The sequence below is a fragment of the Gigantopelta aegis genome, chromosome 10, assembly GCF_016097555.1.
Source record: "Gigantopelta aegis isolate Gae_Host chromosome 10, Gae_host_genome, whole genome shotgun sequence".
Lineage (NCBI taxonomy): Eukaryota > Metazoa > Mollusca > Gastropoda > Neomphalida > Peltospiridae > Gigantopelta > Gigantopelta aegis.
The window spans coordinates 11,022,888-11,028,904 of record NC_054708.1 but is presented as its reverse complement, the minus strand read 5'-3'; positions in this window follow the sequence as shown (position 1 = coordinate 11,028,904).

Sequence of the window (6,017 nt, the reverse complement as noted above, 5' to 3'; positions counted from 1 at the left end):
GTAAGATTTTGAACGACAGGAAGCACCAACGACTTGCGACGTCGTGGACGTCCGCGTGTTACAACGCGTGGTCAAGACCGCTATATCATGAACACGCATTTGCGCAATCGATTCCAAACTGCCACTGCTACTGCTGCTAACACACCTGGGTTTCATAATAACCGAATCAGTGGGCAAACTGTTCGTAATCGTCTGCGGGAGAACGGTTTACATGCACGACGTCCTTACGTCGGATGCGTTTTAACGCAACGTCATCGTCTAAATCGTCTTAATTGGGCACGTGTACACATTCGTTGGATACGGCGACGCTGGAATACCGTTCTTTTTTCGGATGAATCCAGATTTTTACAGCGTGGTGATGGCAGGGTGCACGTCTACCGTAGGAGAAATGAACGCTATGCTGACTGTTGTGTTCTTGAACGAGATCGTTTCGGGGGTGGGGGTTGTGTCATGGTCTGGGCAGCCATTGCCCATGGTTATCGTTCACCACTAGTCGTCATTGATGGCAATTTAAATGTCAACGTTACCGCGATAACATTCTCGCTCATCACGTCATTCCTCTGTTCCATAACAACGCCAACATCTCGATTTTTCAGCATGATAATGCCACCTCTCATACAGCTAGAGACACTGTAAATTTTCTTAGGACAAATAACATTGATTTCATTGATGACTTGCCCGCTAAAAGTCCTGATCTCAACCCCATCGAGCATGTCTGGACAGACTATTGAGGCGGCGTCCCAACCCACCCGCTAACGTCAACGAACTTCGTCAAGCGCTCATTCAGGAATGGAACAATATTCCACAGGCAGAAATCAACACTTTAGTCAATTCTATGTGCCTGCGATGCACTGCAGTGGTCAATTCAAGAGGTGGTCATACCCGTTATTAAGTGGGTTGGGTTTTTTTTAACCCCTACCACACTTGGTCAAAATTTCTCCCAGTTTCTGTTAACCTATGGCCATGATTTTTGCACCAAACGATGCATCATGGAACATTCTTTAAACGCATATATAACAATTATTCCCCTGGTTTGTTTTCATCAAGTTATGTTCAAGCAAAGTTAGCGGAAGTTTCTTATTTTGTTCAGTATAACAAAAAGAATAAAAACCAAAAGTACAGCAATGTTCCATGCAGCCAGTTAAAGCCACCATTCTTCAATCCAGTCTTGGGTTTAACTCACTGTGACTTGTTACAAATACCGATATCTTAATAACCAACATCTAACTACATGTATACCAACATGAGTTTTGAAATTTTGTCAAAATCAGAATTGGGTTAATGCAATAAATATTTTTACATTAAGTCTTGACACAACTTTATTTAAAAACAAAAAACAACAAAGTCATTTCACGTCATGCTTTATTAATTTATGATAACATTTTCACAATAGACACATTTTCAAAATGTATATAAAATCTTACTTGAATATCACATGACAAGATGAGGCAGGCATAAAACAATGCTATTTACAAGTTGAAACAATGGCTATATTTTGACGATGGACAATTGTGGCTATTAAAGGGTTTAGTGTAATATCAGGAGGAAGGATGATTGCGATTATAATACTGGTGAATCACAAGTAACGGACATTAATTCTGTTAGCTGTTATAGGAATGAGCATTTTAACAATGTAACCAGAATTCTGGGGAATTAAATGTGTCGTCTACCCTAAACTTATTTGGTGCTGCTGATAATTGCATATATAGATGTTTATCTCAATGCATGTTTACAAACAAAAATTTAATAACTAAAAAAAAAGAAAAAAAAAAGTCAATTAAAATTTTAATTCAATAAAAAAAAGAAAGAAGAGAGTTTAATATGCATTGAACATAATACATTCATAGATGTAACTATAAACCAGGTTTCATTGATGTAGGACTTACAGTTTGTGAAAAATGGAGCTAAACACAAAGCTTTAAATTTGAGTTAAACACGAAAGCTGAACACAAAAAGTTGACACTGTTGCAACAACAAATGATTGCTATAGGCGTACAGGCTCCCATTTTTTGGGGATGGGGGGGGGGGGGGGGGCAAGCTGGGGGCAAGCTGGTGGCTGAACGAATTAGACGAAAATGCCCAAATTTGAATAAAAACATTTATTCATATTAGCTTTACTACCAAATAGCCAGGGAGGGTTGCAAACAAATCACTATTAATTTTTACATGGATTACAACTAATGCCAGAAGAATGATGGAAACATGGTAAAAAGGTCTCAGGTTAGCACATTTTGCCTGAATATCTCATCGTTTTTGCCTGAATTTGATGGTTTGTTCCAGCACTAGGGGAGGAACTGCACACACACTCCCACCTTGTACGTTTATGATGATTTCAACGGCCACCAGAAAAGTGATACCTCTATCTCACCTTCTTACTTCGTAATGGCGTGACAAAAAGTAGTGAAAAAATCTGAGGGTCTAGTGAGTGGCAACTGAACCTCATTACACTGAATACCTTTTGGCCTTAGAAGTTTGTTTGTTTTGTTTAACGACACCACTGGAGCACATTGATCAATTAATCATCGGCTGTTTGTAAATTATGACTTGTAGTCATCAGAGGAAACCTGCTACATTTTGTCTAATGCAGAAAGGGATCTTTTATGTGCACTTTCCCACAGACAGAAAAGACTGGCCTTAAAAACAATCTGCCATTAGAATAATGTTTAAAATAAAACTTTTGGCTAACAGTATAGTACAATATTTACAACAATACAAACATGTTAAAACAAGAACTAAAATGAGTGGTCACAGTTAAGAATTAAACTACAGTAATTGGCACTCTTGCGGTAACACTTCAATACAATATCAATATTCAATACAAGCTGGCAGAAATAAATTTTGAGGAATGGAAGGGAGTGGATAGGACTGAAGCTTGATAGAAACGATACAACACTAAAAGAGATTGTTCTGATTTTCCTGCTATTGTAACAAGTTTACGACTAATATGGCCTTTCCAACTATAAGATTCAATACTGGTATTAAATATATCTTCTCATTTAGAATATCAGTGACTGTATATACAAGATGTTTCTGCTTGTCCTAATGTTTGTATTACAATAGCACAAACTGGATTTTACCACCCAATAATTTAGTTTGTACAAAAGAAAAAAAAGTGCACTAGGAAGTAAAATTCATTTTAACTACTATAAACATTAGGATGACAAAAACAACATTGAATATATGGATGTTCTAATATTGTATTCAGTATGTAATTTTGTTAATTAAAAAGGCTATGTCAGAATGAAGCATTTTACAATGACAGGAAACTCATGAGTGTCCGTTCTAAGCATTAGCAAAATAAAGATTTAAAAAAACCCCTGGAATATTCAGTCCCTGACTTGAATCGAGACCATAATGACAAATAAAAAAACAATATTATGTAGCATTTACATCGCACATAGGTAAATAAATAGTAATTAATGACATGATTAAAAACAAATGAAGCTGTGAATACTGTATAATGTGTGTCTCACCTCTCTATAGGCATCACCTCTCTTATAGGACCACCTTTATAGTCAATGAAATCAACAGATTAGTGCCGCTGAGGAGTGTGAACACCTTTGCGAACAATAAAAACACTATTCAGTTACTCAACAGCAAAGGAATGTTAAAGATAAAACAAGTACACGTGGTTTAATTATCTGGAGCTCAATTTCTTAACCTTTCCTGAGCAGGCAGTCCCCTCCAGATTAATTTTTTTTGTTACTGAACAAGAATTATGTTGGATCCTTGGCTATAAATAATTAAATTATGAAAAAAAATCCAACACAATTGTAATCACACACAATATAATTAGATAATTTTAAGCACAATTATAATAAGGATAATAAAGAAATGATTACACTTGTGTGCGAGCCGTACTGATTTTATGAAACTTCACACATTACCCTCTCTCATTAGCGTAATATACAAAAATCTTGACACTCATTTCGTAAAATCAGTTTGATACACAAGCTTGTATAATAATCTCTATGTATTTCATCTCTGTAACTGTTACATTATTTCAGTACTCTTGAAAAAAGGCCTTTAGCACCCTTGAAAAAAAGCAGTAAGAGCCAAATTTTAGGAAAGGTAATCATATTGGGTTTCTTATAGATGTGCAAGTCTTAAACATGGAGAAAATAAAACTTGTGTCAGCTAAATATCTGTTTACTGTAAATTATTAAAATTAAGTTAAAAATAAAGAATGGTACAAATTGGATAAGGCAAAAATGGTACATGTATATCATAATTAGGTGAATAAGAAAAATTATATTTGATTCTGGTAGATAAATAAATAAAATATTGTGTACGTGTACTTACATCGTTATAATAAGATCAATAATTAATTGTTTTACCTGCAATTGAAACATTACGAGCATTGATATGTGCCAATAAATAAAAATCAAAGCAAAATATCCAATATATATACATTTAATTAATAATTTGCTTGTATGGTTATTAGTTAGGCCATATTGCACTACCTTGTATTAATATGTTGAATATCTTGTTTTGATTATGTTGCCCAAGTCACACCCAGCATAATAACATACCTATGACTAAATTCGCAAGAGACACAATAAGTTAAACTATAAAAGTAATTAAAAAAAAATCATTACAGTATTTGAAAGCCTATTAGCACCAATCCTAATGCACAACAATTACCATAGCACAAACACATGTACAGAAATCATGTTAAGACACACAATGAGGACTTGCTGTTAGGTTTAATAAAAACAGCATAGGATCTCAATAATACAGGGTAGAAAATACAAACTTAAGAGACTGGGAACCGCAATTAGAATTAAGAGACGAAAAGTACAATGCAAGGTAAGTGCTGGTATGTCTGGTGCAATAATAAAGGGACTAATCTTTATAAGGCACCAAACCCAGCATCTAACAGTCTGAAGGCCAAAGGCTTTATTCACTGCGGTATGCCATCAAGCCAGTTTATTATATACTGAATTCCAAAACAAAGACTTGAATTGTATTATAGAAAACCAACAAATGGTATGGTAGGTTATGAAAATATCGTGATACATACAAAATGTTTGTAAGGTTGTTTTCTTAATTAGTTATTTTATGCATGTAAAGTTTCTTTTGGATGTCGGTATAGATAAATCTACTCAGATTTAATACACTGAAGTAATACACTATAAAATAAATGTTTATAACACCAGTAAAAATTGTCTTGATTCAATTATTTCAAATCTTACTTTGAAATATTATAAATCAAAGAAATGAAAAAAAGTTGAGACTTCAAATTTGTGTTTCTATTGGATAAAACAGCTGAAGAATGGTAAAATGAGAAGCTATCTTTTTATGTATGGTTTATAGTATGTAAATGCACGAAAGACAAATAAAAAATCTCTATCCAGTGGTATTATGTACCAAAGGCACACTTTATAATGTCAACAATGTGTGAATACAGGGTTATATGGCGTCAGACATATGGTTAAGGACCACACAGATATTGAGAGAGGAAACCTGCTGTCGCCACTTCATGGGCTACTCTTTCCGATTAGCAGCAAGGGATCTTTTATATGCACCATCCCACAGACAAGGGTAGTACATACCACGACCTTTGATATACCAGTTGTGCTGGAACGAGAAATAGCCCAATGGGCACACCGATGGGGATCGATCCCACACCGACCGCACATCGAGCAAACGCTGTACCACTGGGCTACGTCCTGCCTGCAGGGATTATATCCTTTGGTTGACTATTAAAGTTTTTGCGGATTTCCAAGTTTGGCAGTGTTAAGTCATAGCAGCTGTACACTAAATAATAACTAAATTACCCATAATCCCTTTTTTGCACTATTTTGTTAAAAATGAATTTCTGGAGTATTATTTAATAGGCCTACTTTTGAATTAGTGAAAAAAGATTGTCATATGTTATTCTTCAACATAAAATTTAATTTAACAAAACAAAAAGAAGAAAAAAGAATAGTTTGTTTTATATCTTAAATTGACCTTACAACAGCTTTACATGGTTTAACAGATTTAAAACATATTCTAATAATTAATTTGTCCAT